This window comes from Crotalus tigris, unplaced genomic scaffold (assembly GCF_016545835.1).
Source record: "Crotalus tigris isolate CLP2741 ecotype Arizona unplaced genomic scaffold, ASM1654583v1 scf7180000018275.596634, whole genome shotgun sequence".
In the NCBI taxonomy this organism is placed as follows: Eukaryota; Metazoa; Chordata; class Lepidosauria; order Squamata; family Viperidae; genus Crotalus; species Crotalus tigris.
Window position 1 is genome coordinate 98,971 of NW_024096919.1, and position 25,343 is coordinate 124,313.

The 25,343-nt window shown below is 39.5% G+C and overlaps 1 protein-coding gene across 10 annotated transcripts in view; it reads left to right on the plus strand.

Annotated features, from left to right (window-relative positions):
• IQSEC1 (IQ motif and Sec7 domain ArfGEF 1) overlaps positions 1–25,343 on the plus strand; it is a 270,339-nt gene that overhangs the window by 74,989 nt on the left and 170,007 nt on the right. The window lies entirely within an intron of this gene.

The following is a 25,343-nucleotide window of genomic DNA, read 5'->3' on the forward strand; positions in this document are numbered from 1 at the left end:
AGAAGAATAATGATAAGAATGGAACTCTGAGGATGCTAAATTTAATTAGCTAACCTGTGAGCCATTGGGTCATCCTTTCAGGGATATTTTCTTACTAAATAGAGAAACATAATGACTTTGGGTAGGTAGAAAAGCTGTAGGAGGTGAGTGACTTCTGATATCCTACTAGGTCCCCTATTGACTTTCATTGCACAAAGCTAGCAGGGAGCAGTAAAAATGATAATTATGTGATCCAGTCTGAGCAAATCAGTGCAGCAGCATGGCAGCAGTGAAGTGGCCACAAGTTTGCCAAATTTTAATCACATGGGAATCATGGGTCCTAGATTTTAGATCTGTAAGTTAGCCCATTTGAGATATATTCATGCAAAAATTATTGGCCTATGATGCACCATTTCTCCCAACTGAAGGTTACAAACAATCAAACAGACATGTAAGTTTTAGTAGTTTATAGATATTTAATAATAGGCTCATAGACTCATAGGGCTGGAAGGGATTTTAAAGATTTTTCCAGTCCAGCTCTCTGCCTCAGGCAGGAGTTCTCATACCTTCTCAGACAAGTCATTGTCCAATCTTTTCTTGAAAACCTCAAGCAATGGAGCACTTACAACTCCAGGAGGCAAGCAAATTACTTAACAGTTCTTACTGTGAAGAAATTTCTCCTTGTTGCCAGGTTGCATCTCTCCCTGATCAACTTCCATACATTACTTCTTGTCCCACACTCAAGTGCTAGGGAGAACAAATTAATATCCTCTTCTCTGTGGCAGCCCTTTCAATATTAGAAGACTGCTATCATGGTCTTTTCTTGATCTTTTCTTCATTAAGATAAACATAAAGGTAGTCCTTGACTCATAAGGACAATTGGGACCAGAATTCCCATTGATAAAATTAATCAGATTAGATTCACAGGAATCTTACACAGGCCCATGGAGAATATGTCAACCTTGAACAGAATCTGGCCCCCATGTCTACAGATACGGTACCAAAAAGGTTCATAAAGAAGAGAGGAGAATGTTTTCTAAAGGACAAGATTAGAAAAAGAAAGAGACCACTTTCATAAATGGAGTCAGATAACTTTCAGCCCATGGAGAAACTGGGAGGACCAGAATTCTTCTCTGTCTTTTTGCTTGACAAAGAGACACTCAGTAAATCAGGGTAGTCAGGAGCATCCTGGGATGCAGCAGACCACAAAGCAGCTAGAATAATATACCTAGTGGTGAGTGACTCCTTATTGTGCAGTTAAGGAATTTCAATCAAACCACAGATAGTTGAGATCTCTCTCTCTCTCTCTCTCTCTCTCTCTCTCTCTCTCTCTCTCTCTCTCTCTCTCTCTCTCTCTGTGTGTGTGTGTGTGAGAGAGAGAGAGAGAGAGAGCGCGCAAATAACTCACTTTGAGCCTATTTAGGGAGAGAGTACATGCAATAGAAATGAAAAAAGAAACTGATATTATTTCTGCATTGTTTGCAAGATTATAATCTGTATAAATCTGAAGTGCAAAAGGCAGTTCGCACTGAAGAATCTGCTTGTAAGGCCAGAAAAAAAGAAAGGAAAATTTCTTTTACAATGGCCTGGATCATTTGCAAGTCACTTGTTTTAAGGAGAGTGAGAAATGACAGAGCCATTAGGCTGCATTTCATAGAATGACTCATCTCAGACCAGTATTTTAAAAAGCCAGAGGGAGATCAAGCAATGAATGCAAGAACAAATGGACCATCAGATATCATCTGTTCTGATTTTGCTACATCTAATTTCATTAAAGAGAAAGGAGATTCACTGACATAAATTTAGTATAAATTTGCCATTTATTTGACAAACTGTCAAAAGATCACCTCAGCTGTGAGAGGCTCTAAAGATTGTGCATTACGGAAAGGAGAGGTGCTCAATTTAACAAGGAAAGATGCTTCTCCAGATCTGGAGAAAGTTTCCTTTCAATAAAATGTATCATATAAAAGGATGTGGCATAAGACAATCCTACTTATCTAACTGAGAGTGAACAATTGCGTATGAAAGGGATTTTCCAGCAAAATGGATTTAGTTTCTGTTTGCATATTGGAGGCTTAGTTCAAGCAGTAAATTCATATACAAATCAGTCTTGATGTCGACACTGTGAAAAAGCCAAAGGCATGTCTATAAATGAAAAAAGAAAAACATTTGTGCATAGGGATGGGTCCAGTATATCACTAGACTATATAGAAACAAGATTGTCATGCATCATCAGACAAGATACTTATTTTGTTACTTAATAAGTGAAAAGAATGAGGTCTGGAGAAATTGTGGCCCAAGCAAACCAGCAATTTGGTAAAAAAAAAAAAAAAAACCTCAAATATTTTGCCCAGACAACGGGGCAGAAAGGACAATGCGAAGTATTGAAGCAGGTTTTCTTCATGAACTTCAGTAATCTGTATCCTAGAGAGAAAATAAGGTGTCAGTTTTTGTTTCTATATACAGGCAAACAGCAAACAGAGATTACAAATTTCCTAAGACAACCTTGGATGCCCAGAAGTTGACTTTGTGACAGAGCTACACAAGGAAACTAATGCATTGCAGCCAGATGATCTTAAGTCTAACAAAGGTGTTCCAGGGCTGTCTTACATAGCAAGAAGGAACAAGTGGAAAGATGGAAGGGCACTGAAGAGATGAGAGCCACCAAGGAAGAGAAATGGAGAAAGACTACAGAAGAAGAGAATACAGTTCTCCACAAGAATTACACTTGGAAACTTGTCAAGTTACCTGTAAGGAATAAAACCATGGGGTGAAGTTTTTTCAAGACCATGCAGAGTATGCAAAAGAGGCAGTCCATACCATGAAACTAAACTGATGGCCAAGGGATTCACTCAAAAGTACAGATAATCCTCGACTTACAATCGTTCATTTAGTGATTGTTCAAAGTTACAACGGCAGTGAAAAAAGTGAGTTATGACTGTTTTTCACAGTTATGACGGTTGCAGCATCCCCATGGTCATGGGGTCAAAATTCAGATACTTGGCAACTCGTTCGTATTTATGTCCCAAGATTATCTAATCATCTTTTTTGACCGTCTGACAAGCAAAGACAATGGGGAAGCCAAATTCACTTAACAACCATGTTACTAATTTAACAACTGCAGCGATTCACTTATCAACTGTGGCAAGAAAGGTCATAAAATGGGGCAAAACTCATCTAGCAACAGAAAAATTGGGTTCAGTTTTGGTTGTAATTCAAGGACTACATGTATGGTGAAGGCTATGATGAGACACTTGCATCAGTAGTCAAGCATACTTTTATAAGAATACCACTCAATATAGCAGCAGCAAGACACATCAAGTCCATCACCTTTATATAAACAGTGTATTTCTGCATGGAGAAATTATAAAAGACATACAGCAGCCACCTGACATCAGGCAAAAAAAAAATCTAATATGCTCATTTCTAGAACTTTTGCTGCCTGAAGCAAACAGCTGAAATCTTGAATGAGAAACTGAACAAGATGCTGGTCAATCAAGGCTTCATGAAACATAAAGATGATCTTTGTCTTTATTCCAGATGTAAAAATTACAGATAAGACATAACATCCTCACCTATGTGGATGATTTATTTATCTGTTGCCAAGATAAGAAAAACAGCTAAGAAATTGTAAAGAGCCTGAACAAGAAAGCAGAAGTAAATATGCTGGAAAATAGTTTCTACTACATTGCCAGCTAGATAGAAAGAGAAATAAAAGTCATTTCCCCAACCAAGGGTAGAAGACAAAACATTATCTTGCTAGGTTTATTTAAGCCAACAAAGTTCTCGTATCTATGGAAACTAATTTCTTAAAACAAACTGCAAATAAAGAGCCCCTGTCAAGATTGACATATTCAGGAGTACATTTAGAAAGGTCATAATGACAAGACCAAACATTGTTATAGCAGTATAAATCCTGTGTGTTGGTTGGTAAACGCAATAACCAAAGGAAGTTATTCTTGAGTCAAAAGAGTGAGCTTAAAGAAACTGCATTCTTAAATCTTAGACTGTTGGACAACAGTATCCTGGCTACAGGGATACACATTGGGCAGAAGACAGGACAGATCATAAATCCTCAAACAGATAATTACTCCTAGGTAAAGTTGGATTTATCAATTGTGCAAGCAAAATCAGTCAGTTACTATCCTATCGTCCATCAAAGCACGGTAGGTATTTGCAATACTCTCTGTGCTCCCTACATTTTTAATAAATGGACTTTGTGATAGATGAGTCAAGCTAACAGTTCTGTTTGAGGACAAAGATCTATTCAACTGGTCAAATTGAGAGAATTGCATCCTCAACATAGATACTAAGTACTATTATGTGCAAGGTGCTCAAAAAGAGAATTCACTGAACAAAAATGCTGCTTATCAGAAGAAATAAATGCTGTCATTCAGCCTTTGCACTAAGCTGTAGAATCAACTGCATTTATCGTTCAGGACATCATGACTTAGGGGGCAATAGGGATGAAATAAGAATTATGAATTTACTCAGAGTCCCCTCTTTTTCACTCTTCGTACTCTTTGTCAGTAAATTTGCTAATCTGAGGTCACTTCCTTCTACTTTTCATTTCTGACATACATGCACAGACTCTAATCCTGGTAGGGTGTAGCTAGCTAGACACTGGGCTTTGCCTGTCGCTGTGATGTATTTTTTGTAAGTATATCTCTTTTTAATACTTGTAAACATGTTTTGCTTAACTTTGCTCAGGTTAGAACCCCACTTTCAGGAACCTGGCATGTATAGAGAGAACTCTTTAGCTTCCACTAAAAGATTTGCACCTATTAAATGAATTTTCGAAATGCGCTGTATATTTCCTGTTAAATCTCCTATCTGAATGTGATGGATCAATTTAAATACAAGATGTTAAATCAGGGCTGGCTGGGGAATTCTGGGAGTTGAAGTTCACAAGTCTTAAAGCGGCCAAGTATGAGGATCCCAGTGTTAAATCATTTTCCATGCAATATAAATTTTGACATGATTACCTGATAAACATGAAAATTATTCTTAAGATAAAAAGTGAAGAAAGATACTTCAATCCAGAGTAAAGTAGACTTTTGGTTATTTTAAAAAAAAGTATTATGCTATAATTAATAGTGTAAAATACTTCATACAGTTGTTATTGTTTCTCTTATTTAGTAGAAAGCAATTTTTTATTATGTCATAATTTCTTCTTTGTTCTTTTTTGTATTATTCCTGTAGTTTTATGCATTATAAGGGAAGAATTTTAAAGAGCAAAAAGCAGGTATATTTATCCAAATTTTATACCATATCTAAAATATTTGTGTCCAGAGATGAACTGCTGGGCTCACAAAATAGTATTTTTAATATTGCTATTCCTACAGTAAAATGGTAAGCAACAGTAAAATGCAATTAATTTTGTATCTTCTGATGAGGATATTAGGAGTAAATACTTGTATCTACTTGGCATTACCCGAATCTTTTAATTTGCTTACTAAAAAGGACTAAGAATTTATGTTGTATCTTTATATTTTCAAGAAACATAAACAGTAATTACTACCACCCTCAATGTAGCAAAGTGGGAGTGTGTAATTACTTCTTTTCACATAGAGGGAGATCTCTGTAATCTTTTAATCTAATTATAATTCTGTTTGTGCATGTAATAAAAAAGGTCTAGTATCTTGGAAACAAATTCAAAGGATTATCTTTAAGAGTCAGTAAGAAGCTTTATTCATCTGCCCATTATTACAATAGTTTTTGGATTTTTTTTAATGAAAGGTAGTGTTAGTTCTATTGCTATCTGTTGTGGAAAGAATACTATTTTTTCTATTTTCCAAATTATGAGTAAATATGAGTAATATGAGTTACTTTATGAGTATGTATGTGTATGTGTGTGTGTGTGTATACAAACACACACACACACACACACAAATAGATACATAATAGTTGTCAGTCTTTTGACTCTTATGCTACAGTATTGGCTGATGAAATTATTCATAATGATTACAATAGTATTTTTAACTTGTTTAAGCAGCTAAAATAAACAAATAAAACAGAATAGGAAAGTTCCAATGAAAGAACAGGAAAAGAGGAGTAAATCCATCTTGTCTTCTAATGTGCATTATTTAACTCAAACCATCCCTTTAGCCTTCAGAACAGATATGATAGCAAATGGGGCTTAACTACTCTAATTTAACTAGTTCTTATTGGCCTCTTTCTTAATTCATTAATGTGAACATTCTAAGGTGCACCTGCTGCAAAGTTTATTGTAGATAGCACATTTAATTTACAGCATATAGGGAACATTTAATTGACCATTTATTGTTTTCTACCAGGACTCATATCCAGAATCTGATTCTGGAATATGTAGATTATTATAGTAATAAAAAAAAGACTGTCCATCTGATTCTGTACAGAAAAAAAAAAATTCTTCAAGACACAAAGTACTGTGTTTTGGAGACAATATTCAAAGACCCAGCTCCATTGAGAGGCTAAAATGTTGGAAAATGTTGGAAGAAAGAGAAGAATTCAGCATTAAGGTAGATGGAGTGCCAGGTGCATTGAGAGGGGTTAAGGAAGATCATTTAGGTGGCTGCTGAGAGATAATATTGACTTATGGTAAATATCCAATCACTGATGAATCATCTTCCATGCATCTAAGATTAAAATGTGGTGTTTTGTAATGCTAAGAATTAGATTCTAGGAATGTTTAAACCTCTAATCTAATTAATAAATACTCTTTTATTTAATATAATTTTGAAAGTACAATAAGACAGTCATATTATTCTGATATATTGCACTTCTTTTTAAAAAATGTAAACATCACTAAAGTACTTAGAAAAAAGCTGGTAAAATGTTTTGATAAAAAATACATTGCTTTATAATGCTAGCTTTTTATCTTTTGGCTTCATTGGGTGAACGGATTCATAGATAGGGACAAAAACTTTCTTTGTATTTATTTATTGCATTTATCTCCCATCACAATTAACATAACATGTGGTATAACTTACGGTTATACATAATGCCCTACTAATAATTGGTAACCATAAATTTTTGAACAAGCAAATCTGGGTCTGAGCAGTGCTAAGGCAGAACAGGTGGATTCAATTCACACTAAACCAAAAATAGAGAAAGCACATTTGGTTTATTATTATGAATGAGGGCAATTAGAAAGCAGAGTTGGTAAACATAATTACTGTGATTTTTCTGCAACAGTTTTTAATAATTAGAACTGCTTATCATTAGAAATATATTTCTCTAGATATATCTGCTAATAATAAACCTGACCAACTACATATCAATTCAGTTTTTAATTTCTGTAAAACATTATTTTTAAAAAAATGCCTCTAAAATTATATTTATTGGTATCTTCAGAATCACAAGGACAATCTTGAAAATGTTTTACTTGATGGACATACCATTTTTCCATCTTGTCATTAAAAATAATAACTAAAAAGAAAAGACCGGAATGCTGATTGGTAGGTGGCATACAAATGCTGATAAATAAATCAGTAAAAATAAAATTTGTACTTGTAAATGTAGTTGAAGAGTCTGTGATTTAGAGAAATAGGAAAGATTCATGGAAGGTTCAGGGTAGCAAGTGTCTGTATTGTGAAATATCAGATGTTGTAAGTTCTCTCAGATGTTGTTATTAAGAAGAAAGAAAAAAAACAGGGCTCCATGAAAAACAAACAGGCCATAGTTATTAATAGTAAAATTTCATAAGAATCAAGCTTGCTGTAGGTTATTAATAAGGCTATTAAATCAGGTTGACCACCTTGCATGTCCTCCTTAGGCAAGATTTGAATTTGCCTAAAAACGAACATAGTTCTTGCCTTATGATTGTATCCTCACAAGATGGTTTTGCCTCTGGATTCACTATACCTTTTTGGGGGGGAGGGGAGTCACAGATTCATTATGGTTATGGGTGATCCACTTGTTTGTTTCAGTGTTATGTCAATGTTCAGAATAACAACAACAACAACAACAACAACAACAACATTGGAAGGGGCCTTGGAGGTCATGTAGTCCAACCCCCTGCTCAGGCAGGAAACTCTATACCAGTGGTGGCGAACCTTTTAGAGACCGAATGCCCAAACTGCAACCCAAAACCCACTTATGTCTTATGTATTGCCGAGTGCCGGGTGGGCATGGCCTGCTGGGTGGGTGTAGCCCGCTGGATGGGCATGGCCTCTGCCACCCGGATCTATGCCTCCAGAGCGATTTTGCGGGCCCCCCCCCACGGCCCAAGAGAGAGCAAGAGCGCAGGCACATGTGGAGAGGCGAAGGGGAGCAGCCTGGCCCGGTCTCCCTCTGGAGCGATGGTGCGCGTGCCCGCAGGGACGGCTCCACGTGCTGCCTGTGGCACCCATGCAATAGGTTCACCACCATGGCTCTATACCATTTCAGACAAATGGTTGTCCAGTCTCTTCTTAAAAACTTCCAGTGTTGGAGCATTCACCACTTCTGGAGGCAGGTTGTTCCACTGGTTAATTGTTCTAACTGTCAGGGAGTTTCTCCTTAGTTCTAGGTTGCTTCTCTCTTTGGTTAATTTCCATCCGTTGCTTCTTGTCTTGCCTTCAGGCACTTTGGAGAATAGCTTGACTCCCTCTTCTTTGTGGCAACTGTGTCTAATTCAACGTTTCTTAAAACTTTATCAATAATATAAGTTACAATACATTTAATTTTTTTCTGCTTTTTAACAACAGTAGTGCTGCTCAACTGTATCAAAACTGTAAAAAGGCAACCATATGTGGAACATAATAATGTAAACTGCTGTTTCTGCTGTTGGATATGAAAGGGCTATGAATAGGCTAATCGAAAACAACTAATTTTGAAAAACCTAAGACTGCTTTCATTTTAAAATAATATAGTACCAACATATGAATGCTAGGGGGAGCTCTGATACAGCAGAACTGTATCAGTTGCTGAATCAGAATTTTGTGATTGAGATTGCTTAGGTGTTAGGTGTTTTAATGAACACGTTAAATCCAACAATGAAAAAGAATTCTTATTCTTATTTATCCTAATTGTTATTATTTCTTTTAAAACACAAAGAACAAAAATAAAAGGAAGCATTCTAATTACAGGGTGTCCGAGGCGCCTGCACTAATTCTTTCTTTGGAATTCAGGGAGTTGACCTGAGTGAATGTGAAACTTTATTGCAGTAAAAGCTGTCAGACTTAAGAAATCTGAAGTGTGTGTCTGTATGTGTTTATATGATGCTTAAGACAAAGGTATCCCAAGTTTAAATCTTTAGTCTTGTTCTCACTCTTTGTAATAAGCTGCTTACAGTCCTTTTCCCATGTTGGCTAAATGAGTCCATTATTCTTTGTTTAGAAAACATCCTTTCCTAAGTGTTCCCAAGCAACTTTTTTCCTGCTTTGCCAACTTCAGTAGGCATAGTCTAGTCCAGTGGTTCTCAACCTGTGGGTCGGGACCCCATTTGGGGTCAAATGACCATTTCACGGGGGTCGCCAAACAACGCAGTCCACCATTTCCCCCCCCCTTTTCCTTACCTGTGCTACTCCCTTTTATTCTATTGGCTTTTGAAAGCCAATAGAATAGACTCTCTTGAATAGAGTCTAATTCTATTGGCTTTCAAAAGCCAATAGGAATTGTCCAGGCTGTCTCTGCCCAGCTGAGCCCGCCAAAGGTCCCATTCTGCAAACGGTGCTGCACCAGTTGAGTAGTCCTTGACTTACGACCGGTTGAGTAGTCCTCGACTTACGACCGGTTGGGAGTCGCCACATTAAAAAGGTTGAGAACCACTGGTCTAGTCCCATTGGTTATAAAAATAATAAAATAGATTTGGAGTTATCAGATTTGATCTTCGAAAACTCTTTCCTTTTTGTAGTTGAATTTTTGCAGCTTTGATCTTATTGTCCTAGGAGGTAGACCTGAGAGTTGCAGACTTTTTTACTGCTTATATTGGTATTTAAGTCTAATACTGGTTTTATACAAAGAAGGTTTCAGATTATTATCTCAATTGTGTTTTTAGCTAGATAAGTGGAAAATGCAAAATAAAATGTTTAAAGCAACAAAGAAAACAAAATTAGTAGAATTTTAATATTTTTGGGGGAAATTTTTACGGATGGCTTTCCTGAGACTGAAAAATATTTCAAGGGATCCTGTAGGGTAAAAAGATTTAGGAAGGCTTCCTGAGACAAAATTAAATATATGTTTTCTACAGTTAGCTCAAAGAGTTTTGTTGTATAAAGTAGGATGCAAAAATCCGAACTGCTTTTACTGTCAGGGGAAATGTGAGGATTTCAACACTGGATTTCAGTGCAGTGCCTAGCAATGTCTGTGTACGTGTATATTTTTGCAATACAGTAGAGCCTCAAAAGCAATTTCTAATTCAGGTGGACATTTAAAAAAATGGAGGGAACACACAGAGAGACCTAAAGCACTATTGATTTTTATTGTGAAAGCAAAGGAGCTGCAGGGGGAAAAAAAATCACTTGAAACTGCCTCTCTCAAACTACATGAGCTGCAATGGACCACAAAACATTAAGTACTAATACTGTACTTCTGACATACAAAACAAAGACCCCACAGACTTGCTTTAATCACACCATGGGTTCTTCTATTTTTATACTTTCAGGAATAAACAGGAGAGATAAAACAGGACAAGCAAATGTTTATTTCCATTCCATATGGTGGCAAAGATTACTCACGTAGTGATTTCCACTGGTTTTCTTTCTTTGGGAATTACAAGGGAAGAGTTATCATATAAGTTACGTAGCACAGAAAAATACTAAAAAGTGCTTCTTTTAAGTATGTATTAAGGCTATTTCCCTATACAAATACTTATGCGTTCAAAGAACCATCTTAACCTATTTGTTTTATTCTTGTCTTCCATTCTGTATTGTTTATACATTTAATACTTTTTATAATATTTAGACTAAGTATATTTCAAAGAATATTTATAGAGGAAATTCATGGCAAACTACGTAAACACTATTCTCAATATATGAATCACGAACACTGCTTATATACAGGCCCTGTTTGCTGCTACTTGGATACTTTTATATAACAGCCTGTGCAAATTCTAATATTTTTTGATGATATATCACTTGACTATATTCTAGATGCTTGCTTGAATGGTTGCTTCCATACTTGCTTGCTTATGTTCTATCAGAATAATAGAATAATAGACTTGGAAGAGACCTTGGAGGTCTTTTAGTCAAGCCCCCTGCTCAGGCAGGAAACCCTACACCAGAGTTCCCCAAGCTTTTCGACTTTGCCAGCCAGTGACGGGGGAGAAGGGATGGTTCTGTGCAAGTGGCAGGCAAGTGGCATCTCCATTTACATGAAGAACGGGTATGCACACCCACCGCTCGAGCAAATAAAGTACCGGCACACGCGCTCGCCTGCTGCACGCACAAGTGGGCATGCGTGCATGCATACATTCACCCACACCTTCTGTGGCCCGGTTCCAAAAGGCTCAAGGCCCAGTAGTGAGCCACAGCCAGGGGTTGGGGACCCTTGTCCTATATCACTTCAGACAAATGGTTGTCCAATCTCTTCTTAAAAACCTCCAGATAGAGCACCCACAACATCTGGAGAGAAATCATTCCACTGATTAATTGTTTTCTTTGTCAAAAAAATTCTCTTTAGTTTTAGGTTGGTTCTCTCTTTGTTTAGTTTCCATCCATTGCACCTTGTTTGCCTTCAGGTCTTTTGGAGAATAGGTTGCCCCCCCCCTTCTTTGTGCCAGCCTTTTAGATATTAGAACATTGCTATCATGTCACCCCTGGTCCTTTTTTCCCCTTTAAACTAGACATACTTAATTTCTGTAACTGTTCTTCATATATTTTAGCCTCCAGTCCCCCAAATCATCTTTGTTGCTGTTCTCTGCCCTCTTTCTAGAGTCTCAACATCTTTTTTTGTATCATTGTGATCAAAACTGGATACATTATTCCAAGTGTGGTCTTACTGAGGCATTATAAAATGGTACTAACTCTGACATGATCTTGATTCTGTCTCTCTTGTAATGCAGCCTAGAACTGTGTTGGCTTTTTTGGCAGCTGCAGCACACTGCTGACTCATATTTAAGTGATTGTCCACTAGGACTCCAAGATCCCTCTCTCAAGATCTACTATTGAGCATGTACCACCTATTCTGCGACTGTGCATTTTATTTTTCTTGCCTAAATATAGAACCTTACTTTTCTCACTATAGAATTTCATTTTGTTAGAGAGGGCCTAGTCTGTCAAGATCCTTCTGTATCTTGAACCTATCATCTGGAGTGTTGACTATTCCTGCCAGATTGGTGTCATCTGCAAATTTGATGAGTTCCTCTTCTATCCCCTTATTTAAATAATTGGATATATTGAACAGTACTGGGACTAAGACAGAGCCTTGGGGTTCCCTATTGCATACTTCCCTCCATGTAGTTGTAGTTCCATTAAGGACTACATGCTGAGTGCCAGTTGTAACTTGGTCAGCCAGTTAAAAATCCATCTGCTGGTGATGCTGTCTAACCCACATGTTTCTATCTTATCACGTAGTAGGTTGTGGTCTACTTTATCAAATGCCTTACTGAAGTCCAAGTAAATTCAATCCACAGCATTCCACTGGGCCATTAATTTTGTCACATTGTCAAAGAATGAAATAGGATTTGATTTGTCTGGCACAATCTGTTTTTGACAAACCCATGTTGGCTTCTGGTTATGGCTCTTTGCCTCTAGGTTTTTGCAGATTCGTTGCTTGATTATCTTTTCCAGAATCTTACCAGGTACTAACATCAGGTTCATAGGTCTGTAGTTTCCTGGATCCATTTTTTTTTCTTGTTTTGAAGATGGGAACTATATGAGCCCTTCTCCAGTCATCTAGTAGTTCCCCTGTGTCCTAGCATCTTTGGAAGAGATGGTTCAGTGGTTCTGAGTGCATGTCTGCCAGTTCCTTCAGAACCTTGGGGATGTTATCCATCTGGTCCTGGTGATTTGAATTCGTTTAGAGTGGATAGGTATTGATTTGCATTCCTAATCTGCATTTTACAGCATTGTTTTTATATGCTGGACTATTTTTTTTCTTTTATGTAAAGACGGATACAAAAAATGAGTTAAACTGTTCTCCCTGCTGCTCATCACCTTCTTGCCATTAGAAATGTTACAGATATTGCTGTGTGAAAATGTATCAGTGGAAACCGCTCCTTCACTTTTTTTCCTGGTACTACTAATATGTCATCCCATTGCTGTCCCTAGTGGAAGGGAAACTCTACAAACTTCAGAACCTACTTCCATTCTCCTCTCATATTTCCTCTTCTAAGAAAACTTTTCAGCAGATATAACAAATATTTTATACACTATCACTTGAATTAAGGCAGAATCATATACTAGATACCCATGTAGCTCTTTAGCAAAATAATGCTGCCCACTCATTCATCTTCTGTCATTTTAGTTCTTGTTCCAAGTATATTGTAAAATATTGTTGCACTGATTTTGCTGTAAAACACGTACAAAGTGTAACACAATTTGTTGCATGAGTGATAATTCCATAATGTATATAGTCTATGTAAGCAAGCTGTATTGCAACATTTTAAGCGATAGAGGGTAATTTATTTCACTTCCATGTGGTATGAATCACTGGAAAATATTTCATTTCTAAGCTGACTGAATTCTCCTGGCCCCCCACTGCCCCCTCCCCCTCTGCAACTCCCATTGTTATGTCAGATTTAAAAGCTCTGCTGGGAAGATCATAGCAAGCTGATTGAAATGTTTGGACTTTTGTGGCTGGATTTCGTATGTTTGATGGCAAGACCCTTTCCAGTCAATTTTACTTCTAAATTATATTCGCTACATCAGTATACTTACAGTTGTGGTTTCGAGATAGAAAACAGACAAAACCATACTCAACTTCTATGAAAGTCTTCTAAAAGATCCATGTTATCAGCAAGAGGGGGGTGTCTCTGTCACCCTTTACTTTTCCTTTAAATTGCATGTATTTTAGAAATGCAAATGTATTTACTTCCTTCCCTTGGTAATTTTTATGTGTGAGAATGCATGTGTGTGTGTGCCTTCAGGTCAGTATTGACTCCTAACAACTGCCTGGACAAATCTCTGTAGTTTTCTTGGCAAAATTTCAGGAGTCGTTTGCCCTTGCCTCCTTCCTAGGATTGAGAGAGAGTGACTTAACCTCTACATCAGACTGGTTCTTGACCTATATTGGGGAATTATTATAATTTCAGACCAAACACAAGTGTGACCAGACTTCTGTAATTCTCAAAATTTATTAGGCAGGAGTCCCCTCCCTCATCCTGAAGGGGACTGAAAAATAAAATCAAGCAGAAGGCTGTGCAAATATTTTAGGAACCACAAATATAAACATTTCAGTTACTGTTTGCTCTAAGTCCGTACTGTATTCACATTAGGTTTCCTGGAAGCCTAGGGTTCCATGAGAGTCGTCCAGGATTCAACATGACGTTTTCTGTTTACATTGTATGAAATATATTATTGCAACATACTTATAATTTATTTTGTTTAAATAAAATGTGTTACATAAAGCATATTTAATAATGGATTCTATACTGTTAATTTTCACATTGAGAAGAGTTCCCTAGATATCTCAGGTTTGAAGACCACTAAGAAAAAAGACAATGTCTTTCCCTGGATTGTGTTTATTGTTTTATTTTCACCACAGAGGATAAGTGCTAACCAGTACAATTGACTGTTGTATCCTGCATTCTCTTTTTTTAACGTCTTCGGTAAACCTTTTGTTTAAAATTTGATAATTGACAATTCTTTGCATTAGCTTTCTTTGAAAAATAATTTGCAAGTTGGATGTTATTTTGAATTAATTAGTTAATCCTCATCTTACTATTTTTAGAAAACTTGTAATCCTTTCCAAAGGAGCTATTCTCCTTCTAGTTAGACATAACTGTTTCTTATGTATTCATATTTTCCCCAATTAGCTTTTCAAGGAAATAGGAAGCTTCAAGCATTTAATTAAGTACTTTTAGAAAGAGAGCCAGTTTGTTATAGTGACTAAGGCTCCAGACTAGAATCAGGAGACTGCAAATTCTAGTCCCAACATCAGCACAAAGTCTGCTGGGCAACTTTGTGCCAGTTGCTTTCTCCCAACCCTAGGAAGCAGGCAAGGGCAAACCACTTCTGAAATCTTGCCAAGAAAACTGAAGAATAGTCCAGTAATTAACATTTATTCAAAATCATACCCGAGTGCAACTTCTTAACTGTTTAGTTTTTAGAAGCAGTGTACATTGAGCCTAGCCTGAACTGCGTTACAGCAACACATTAGCCAGAGAAAAATAAGCAAAAAATAAAACAATATAAAAACTTATATTGTTTATCTAAAGCAACACTATGGGAACATGGAGGAATAACAGATATAATGACAATGCTCCTCTCAAATCAGAAGGACCCTTCTACTCAGGCAATTATTGGTAAGCCCAAATAATAGTATCCAGACAGACAGAATGCTCGTGGGATGCAGAAATAGTCTCATTCTCACTATAGACTTTTCAGTGTGGTTTTGGCTCATCTTCATTTTATTTGTTTGTGCCTGTGTTAGATTTATATTCTGGCTTTTCTCCAGGAACTGAAGACAGCTTGTGTTGGAATCTCACTTCAGTTTTTTTCCCCACAGTTACAGCCCTGGTGAGCAGGTTAATCAAAGAGACCGGTTTAGCTGATGATAAACTTGAATTTGAAATTCCACTCTTAGTCCAAAAACTTAATCACTAGAGCAGTGGTTCTCAACCTTTCTAATGCTGTGACCCCATAAAACAGTTCCCCATGTTGTGGTGACCCCCAAGTGGGTGTGGCCACCAATAAGAGGGAGTAGGACAGCTAGGGAAAAGGGAAAAAAATGGCGGACTGCGTTGTTTGGCGACCCCCGTGAAATGGTCATTTGAGTGCCCAAAAACCACCTCGTCCCCGCATCTCCTGCCCGCAGGGCCACCCACCACTTCCACGGCCTGACACAGCATATCGCTCAGGTGGCCCAACAGCATAATGGTGGCCATGCCCTCTGTCTGCACCCCACATCATCTTTACGCAATGGAGCGTGAGGGTGGAGTCTTGTCCCCGCTGCCCGGCTGTCATGTCCTTGGCTGTGCTGCTCTGCACAGGCTGCTGGTGAGGAGGGGACCATGGGGTGGTAGGGCTGGGGCGACGACATGCGTGCCCACAGAGAGGGCTCTGAGTGCCGCCTCTGGCACCCGTGCCATAGGGTCACCACTACTGCCTTAGGTGGACAGGCTTAAGGCACTTGGGATATTCAATCTGGATAAAAGAAAACAGAGAAGATGTAACATCAGTGTTTTTACTGATATTGACTGACAGAAATAGAAATAATTTTCTTTGCCAGAGAAACTAGAAATAATAAGTATAAATTGCAGCAACCCAGATTTTTCATTTAAATAGTAGGAAAAAAAATATAACAATAAGCTTTGCTTAATAGTAGGATAATTTACATACAAAGGTTGTGGGTTCTCTGTCTTTATAGGCTTATGAAAAGTAGCTGACTGATACTGTTTTTGATAGGTTGGACTGTTTTTTCTCTTTGTGTAAAGACGGATGCAAAAAACAAGTTAAGTAGTTTTGCTTTCTCCCTATTGTTGTTACCTTCTTGCCACTTTCTCCCACTAATGGACCAATCATTTCTGTTGAGTCCTCGGTTAATGGCAATGACGGCACAAGACATTCTTATTGTTTCAGGAACGCTTTATTGGTCTTCAGTAGCCCCGTTACAACTCACGGCAGCACAGATCTCTCAGCCTCTCTTGAGGACGTTCCCCGGGCCAAAAAGGTACATTTCGGCGCGCTGAGCGCCTCATGCATGCGCGCGAGTGCTGGCACCGACCAGTCTGGTCCCGGGCAGCTTGCAGCTGCCCAGGACTGTTGCAACGTCCCGAGCCTGCCTTCGCAGGCTCAGGACACAAGACCCCTTCCCCCCCCGGCTAAGACTACATGAACAATTAACGCGACCTCAACACAAGTGTGGTAAATCCGCTTTGCTTGAGATACCAAGCTATTGTACTGGGCATTACTCCCAGTGTTTCCCTTTCTGGCTTTCACAGAAACATACTCTTATTGTTTCTGCCTGGCCAATAAGGTTATAAAATCTTCAAGATATTTGGGAGACGTCTTATCTCTCTGTGACCTGCGTAGGCCTGGATGATTTCCAAGTACACCTTGTCCCGTGGAGGTTATAGGTTCACCCCCCTTCTCAGACCCTGGTGGCCCCCGTGGACCATGCCCTGATGCCTGGCCTGCTTGCTGGCACGCCGGGCTCGTAAGGCCAGGACTTTGCTCTCTCTCTAACCTGGTTGACCTGCCTAGTTGCAGGCGATCTGGCCCTTCTATTAAGCTGCCATTGTTGGGTAGCTCTGAATGGCCTCTCAAGCCCACACTGGACCTAATGTGAGGCTGGCTTCCTCCACTCCCCAGTTCCATAGGAGGACTGTCTGTTATTTCAGCATTGTCCCAAAACTCAGTTGCCCCCTCCGTTGTACCAGAGGGTTCAATGTCTAAAATTGGCCCTTCTCCCACTTCCCTGTGGCAGTGTCCTTCTCTGGGAACTGTGGCTATGTTGGGCCAATTGTATTGATTGTGTGCGAGCTCTCTTGCAATGTTTGAGTTATTAGGATGCTCCCGGTTATTCTCCCTGACTGGAGTGCTGAAAGGTGTAACTGTGTAATGATTATGCCCCTGGGGTGACTCCCTGGCTGGAGTCTGCACTATAGCCTGTGCGCTAACTGGTTCCCCTGAGTTCCTGTTTGGAACACTCGTGGAATCTTGCAATAGGCCGTCTGTGGCCTCACTGTGGGAGTCTGAATTCTGCCAACACCCTTCCCTTTGCCCGTAGGGTCCCCCTCCCCCCCGGAAAAGAACCAGGAGTCTCTGCAGGTGTGTCCAGCCTTGTACGCAGCTGGTCAATATGCCGTCGTAGAATACGACCATTTTCCAAGGAGACCTCATAAGACAAAGGGCCTGTAACCTTGCAAACAGTGGCAGGAACCCATAAATGGCCTGGCCCGTAGTTACGGGTCCATACTGGGGCACCCACTTGCAATTGCCGCAGTGCCCTGGGTTGTGTACCCCTAGGCGGCAGTCTGTCCGGGTGCAACCGGTCAAGTTTAGTAATCAGTTTGCACCCCCAACGAAGTTCAACTGGGCTCCTCCCGGTAGAAGTGGACGGTGTAGTGCGGTAAGCAAGGAGGAAGTCAGCCAACCTGTGATGCCAGTCCCCATAGGTCAGTCTCTTTAAAGCATCCTTGGTGATGCGGACCATCCGTTCAGCCATCCCGTTGGAGGAAGGGTGTAAAGGTGCAGAAGTGGCATGACGAATCATGTTGGCCTGTAAGAAAGCTTGGAATTCGGAAGAAGTAAATTGTGGGCCATTGTCAGACACCAAAACATCCGGGAGCCTGTGTGCAGCAAAAATTCCCCGCAGTATTTGGATAGTCTTTGCAGTGGTGGTGGATGAGACAGGTACAACCTCAAGTCATTTTGAATAGTTATCAACCAGAACCAAGAAGAATTGACCCTGAAAGGGCCCAGCGTAGTCAATGTGAACCCTAGACCATGGAGATTGTGTTTCTTCCCACCTATGTACGGGAGCCTCAGGCATTTCTGGGCGTGAACGTTGACAAAGGTGGCAAGCATGCACGTTAGCCTCAATTTCCTTATCTAACCCGGGCCACCACAAGTGGCTGCGCGCAAGCGCCTTCATTCGAACAATGCCAGGATGACCCTCGTGAAGGGACCCTAAGACTCTAGACCTCATTGAGGTAGGAATGACAACTCTGCTACCCCACAGCAAGCAACCCTGGAAAGTGGACAACTCGTTCCTCTTTAGCCAGAAACTCTGAAGCTCAGTACCTGGACAACTCTCCGGCCATCCGGACAAAACCCAGGATAAGACACGAGAGAGTGTGAGATCTGTGGCTGATTCAGCAGCCACATCCCTGGCATTGAGAGGTGACTCAGGCAGTGCCTGGATTGAAAGGATGTTGATTGCTGGGGCGGGGTCAGCCTCAACAACCTGTAAGGGTAATCTACTGAGGCCATCAGCATGGCCCATTTCTTTGCCAGGTTTGTGAATTAAGGAAAAGTCATATGCTGACAGGAATATTGACCATCTGAGCATTCTGGGGGTTATGATATGAGGGGTCTGTTTGTTAGTTGTGAACAACCCCAACAGAGGCTTATGGTCAGTGTAGACCGTGAAATGTCTGCCATATAAGAAATCATGGAACTTTTTAATTCCAGCAATAACAGCTAAGGCTTCCCTGTCAATCTGGGCATAGTTCCTCTCAGCAGAGGACAAGGTTCTGGAGTAATAAGCAACAGGAACCTGAGTTCCATCAGGTCTAAGATGGCTGAGTACAGCTCCTACTCCATAAGGGGAAGCATCACAAGCGATGCACACAGGAAGAGTTTCATTAAAATGTGCAAGCACACTGTTGGATGTTAGCAAGGCCTTAACCTTATTGAAACTAGCTTCATGTGCTTGTGACCATTCCCACACTGCCTGTTTGTCCAGAAGTCTATGAAGTGGTTCAGCTACATTAGCCTTGTTAGGAATGAATGAATTGTAAAAATTCAAAAGTCCCAGAAAAGCTTGCAGTTCAGCTTTGGACTTAGGTCTAGGAGCTTGCGTGATGGCTCTTAATTTGGACTCAGCAGGATGAATCCCAGTGGCATCAATTTTGAACCCCAGAAAATCTGTAGAAAGCACCCCAATTTTACATTTGTCCTTTTTTAGCTTGAGTCCTGTTTTCCGGAATCTCAGCAGAACAGCCCTCAATCTCTCAGCTAGGTTTTGGGTGGAGTCTCCAGCAATTAAGGCATCATCAAAATAGGGGCAAACCCCAAGTATACCTCTCAAGGTATTTTCCATTACACTTTGGAAGATTCCAGGAGCCACATTTACTCTAAATTGTAGTCTCTTGACCTTGAATGCTCCCCTATGAGTTACAATGGTTTGTGCCACAGCAGCAGCATCATCAACAGGCAACTGTTGGTATGCTTGTGCTAAATCAAGCTTTGCAAAAACGCGCCCCCCCTTGAGGGAGGCCAGAATATGGCTGACAACAGACACAGGATAGGCATGTTGTTGTAATGCCTTGTTGAGAGTACATTTGTAATCTGCACAGATGCGAATATCCCCATTAGCCTTAAGAGGCGTGACTATGGGAGTTTCCCATGGACTGGAGTCAACAGGTTCTAAGATTCCTTGCTGAATTAATTTGTCCAATTCAGCATCAATCTTCCCTTTTAAAGCAAAGGGTACCCTTCTTGCCTTTACTCTGATAGGCGGGACAGTGGGGTCCAACTTCAAGGACACTGGGGGTCCCTTGTATGTGCCCAGCTGTGGGCTGAAAACATCTGCAAATTCCTTGCAGACTTCCTGTAAGTCTACTGTTTGCAAACTATTGAGCCCTGTAACTTATATTCCCAGAGCCTCAAACCAATCGAGTCCTATGAGACTCGTATGCTCCCCCACCACTATCAATACATCTAATGGACCTTCAAAATCCTTATACTGTACGTTAAGGGTGGCCTCCCCCTTAACACACACTTTGGAGTTTTGAAAATCTATGAGTACAATGTTAGAAGGCCTAAGCTTGGCCTGAAAACCACTACCAGAACAAATCTTTCTGAATGTGTGAATAGAAATGATTGAAAGTGCAGACCCAGTGTCTAGCTCCATGACCAATGGAACTCCTTGCAACTTCCCCCTAAGTGACAATTTCTTTTTGAGTGGTCTGTGTGTGCCTGTCCTATAAATGCTTCTTCGTGAAGCACAGAAACCCACCCTGTTTTGGCTGGGGACCCTGGTACCTTTCAGGCGCAATTCTTCTCGGGGTTGTACCTTCTGTCGGCCCAGACATATAGCAGCTATGTGGCCTTGCTTCCCACATGCTCTACAGATTGCAGAACGGAACTTGCAGTCGGTCCTCTTGTGGCGACCTCCACACCCGAAGCACTTGGGTACAGTTGAAGACTTTTCTTTGCCTTCCCTCTGCTTTCCTTCTTTGGTTGGGTAAGGATGATCTATTTCTTCATCAGGCTCCTCTTCTGAGCTTCCTTGAACTCCCTTGTGGTGCACGGAAACAGCTTCTGGAGAGCTTTTGATAGGCCTCATATTCTTAATTGCCCCACTTGCTGCCTCTTCTGCAGTAATCTCTCTCAAGGCATCTTGGAATGATATGTCCTCTTTGGCAAAAAGCCTTTGTTGTACATCTCTGTTTCTCAGTCCACATACAAATCTGTCTCTCAGTCTTTCCTCTAAATCTTTAAATTCACAATGCTTAGCTGCCCTTCTTAATGCAGCAATGTACTCTTTAGCTGATTCACCAGCCCCTGGATCCCGCTATTCAAAAGTATGTCTCCAAGCAATAACAGACAACTTGGGTTGAAAATGCTCTTTCAGTAAATTCTTAAGATCTGTGTAGGTAACAGATTCAAGAGGTGCAGGAGCTACTAAGTTTTCAGCAATTTCAAATGCATCTTGACCACAAACACAGAGTAGGGTGGCGGCCTTTAAGCCATCTTCTCTTACTTGATTAACTCTGAAATAATTTCTGCTCGGGCCACGTAAGATTCCCATCTTTCGGGATGTGAAATATCAAACTCTGAAAGTTTTCTAATCTTTGCCATCTTAGTAAAACAAGAAGGGTCTATCAGCCAGCTTACCTCCAACGAAGCTGTATTGGCAGGCAGTTGCTGAATTTTAACGCCGTTTCCTCACTGTGCTGGGCTCCAGGGTAAGCTTACAATTGTCTGCGTAATTGCAAGGCCATCCCACCTTCGTTGCCAGTGTTGAGTCCTCGGTTAATGGCAATGACGGCACGAGACATTCTTGTTGTTTCAGGAACGCTTTATTGGTCTTCAGTAGCCCCGTTACAACTCACGGCAGCACAGATCTCTCAGCCTCTCTTAAGGACGTTCCCCGGGCCAAAAAGATACATTTCGGCGCGCTGAGCGCCTCGCGCATGCGCGCGAGTGCTGGCGCCGACCAGTCTGGTCCCGGGCAGCTTGCAGCTGTCCAGGACTGTTGCAACGTCCCGAGCCTGCCTTCGCAGGATCAGGACACGACAGTTTCCTTAACTTTTTTCTTGTTTTTTTACACATTGAATGAATCTTTTTCCCCCTTTTTTTGTTATTTTTGACTTTTGTCACAAGCCTTAGTTCATTTTGAGCCTTAACTTTCCTCACCTCATCTTTGCAGGCTTGGGCTATTTGCTGATATTCTTGCTTTAATTATGTTCCCCTCTTTCCACTTTTTATACATGTCCTTTTTGTCTTTGTTTTAGCCTCCAGTCCCTTAATCATCTTTGTTGCTTTTCTCTGTACTCTTTCTAGAGTCTTCACTTATTCTGGGGTGAGGAAACAACTAGAAGGTAAAATCTCCTTCACGTCAAGCTAGAGTTCTGGTGACTTTATAGTCAAATCCATATAATTTGGCAACAGTATGAAGAGGTTTGCCATTGCTTTCTTTGAAGAAACAAATCCAGATTTGTCTGACTGAGTCACATGGACAATAGCTTTAATCAGTCAATGATTCAGCACAGCAATGGGCATTTATGTTACACATGCATAGGAAGATAGTATCATGGGATGCTATTGATAGCATAGGATGCTATTTATAAACCTTGGTTTTTGATACAAATAGTTCTGACTAATTTTGACTATAGAGAGGGAAGCTTGAAAATGCTATGATTCAGACTTAATTTCAGTATGGGATTAATAGGACATCTGTGTTTTTGTCCGTAGCTTTGCTTATATTAAATTGGCCAATAATTTTTCAAAAGTTTGAAGTAGAACTATAAAACCAAATATAAAAAGGTAAAACATTTTCTATATTTTTCCATTTATGAGTCATCAGGTAGATAAATGTCTCAGAAATATTGCAAAGTGCATCAATTTAACTATGCTATAATGCCATTATTTGTAATGAAAGCCACAGTATTAATAGGAATTATATTTTGAGCTTACTTTGTATGCTGTAACTTGGTCTTGCTTATATTCTTGAGGCAGATCTGGTTCTTTAAAGACATCTGTTGGTAGTTAAATCTCTGTGACATGGGAAATTTTAGCTAAAATGTGCTTGTGAAATCATTTTCCACTGAGATTCTAGCTGTCTTGACTTAAAACTCTACTTGCTGTAATATTTCAAGTGGAAGTCCTCCCTTTGTCTTGTAACCTTTTATGTCATTGACTTATAAAAGCAATATAACACTTTAGCAAAAGTATACTTTCATGATATGAAAGTGCACTTTCTGTGGAGAGGGTTTATGCTACTTCACACCGATAGTAGTCTCGTTTCAAGGCAAATGGTCTGTCAAAAAAGCTGTTTTCTTCTACCCATAAAATTGTTTTTAAAAGAGAAACTTCAACTGTATAAATAAAATAATGTTTCCTTTGAGGAAAGCTCAAGTTATGATGACTGTGGATATATCCACTTAATTTTCTTGGCAAAAATATAAAAATAATTTGCTATTGCCTTCTTATGGAATGGTTTATAATATACTAGAGTAACCTAAGTCGTAGGATGCCTTTTGGTTTCCCTTCCAAAAACAAAATCAGCCCAGAATTAAAAGAATTATTAATCAATCAATCATTTACAGAACTTACATATACTTTTCATCTTCTTTTGCTTCTAAAAGAGCAAATGTTTGTTTTATATTTGTGTCCAATTTTCACAGGTACTAAAAAAAACGCACAGGGTCACAGTCAAGGCTCTACCAAGGTGATCAACTAATCAGTCCAATTTAGTATCTAATTTGCATGTCATCATTATATACAGTGAAGTGCCATTTAATGAGGATGGCAGAAAGATGTTTAAATATTATAGAAGCAATCTAGAGTATTCATAGTGCAGTTTCATTTACAGCTTTATATATTATAATGCAGGCAAGACTTATCCGCAAGTAAACTAAGTTCATCCTTTTCAATTCCCAGGTCTCAAGTTAACAAAAAATTGCAAGATCACCATTATTAACTTCTACTGGATCATAGTGAAAGCAAACAAAAAGAAGCAAAAGTGCCTGAGCTTGCATTCAAAATGACAATTTTGTTAGCTACAAGATATTTTGGAATACTTTTTTCCTAAAATAGAATTAAATATTTTGTAGACTTTGTACTCCTATGGATTTAAAAATATAGTCCCCTTTTAGGCAAATTGGAAATCAGAAAAATAGCTCAAAACTTAAGTTTTGTTAGGGTTTTTTAAATTAGTTTCCAAAATCAGGATTAAGTCTTTAATTGTTTCTGCATTGTCCCACAGAATAACAGAGTTGGAAGGGACCTTGACAGTTTTTTCAAGCAGGAGACCCTGTACCAGGGGTAGGCAACCTTGGCTCTTTTATGACTCGTGGACTTCAACTCCCAGAATTCCTGCTGGCTCAGGAATTCTGGGAGTTGAAGTCCACGAGTCATAAAAGAGCCAAGGTTGCCTACCCCTGCCCTATACCATTCCAGACAGATTGTCCAATCTCTTTTTAAAAGCCTCCACTTATTAATTGATCTCACTGTCAGGAAATTTTTCCTTAGTTCCAGATTGGATCGCTCTTTGATAAGCTTTCATCCATTACTTTTTGTCCTCCCCTCAGGTCTTTGAAGACTAGGTTGATCCCCCTCTTCTTTGTGGCAGTCCCTTAGATATTGGAACACTGCTATCTTGTCACCCCTAGTCCTTCTCTTCGTAAGACTAAACATATCCAGTTCCATTTAGTTCAGAATTGTTCACTCTTGGTTCATTCATTGTTTTTTGGAATTCAAATTTTGAATGTCTGGAAATGAAATAAGTGGTTCATTGAAAATGCAAATGAAATACCAGCCTAGCTGAGGGAGGGCTCTTTCACCTTTAAGTGAAAGCTTCTTTCCTTTTGCTTCTGGTCCTGTAATTGTTTCCTAAGCTGGGGACATTGTCAAGTCTTACCTAGAAAGCAGGATCAGGGAAGCAAGAATCATACTTGTCTTCCATCATCAAAATAGGTTTCTTGATTATTGCCCCCCCCCCAAAAAAACCCTGTTTGTGTGACTGACACTGAAACCATTTCCTTGGTAAGCCGATAACAACCTCTCCCATCTGCTGATTATTTGTGTCTAGAGACTTTCTTCAATCTCAGTCTCAGTGCAATCTGTCATAGGCATACTGTATCAACTGACTTTTAAGGTAGACATCCCTGTTCTTTTTAGAAAGAGCTTAAATTCCTCTCGTTTTAAAAAGGTGCAATTTTAAAATAACAGTAAAGGAAATATAGTGCCAGAATACCAAAACTTAAAAGACTAATTGGAAATTGTTTATTTATTATAATATTGTGGCTTCTTTCACATGATGATTCTCCACTGAGGTAGACTGCACGGTTCCATGAGAGAAAATATGCAGCTGGATTGGATATTTATTTCTTTTTTATTTCTAATTTA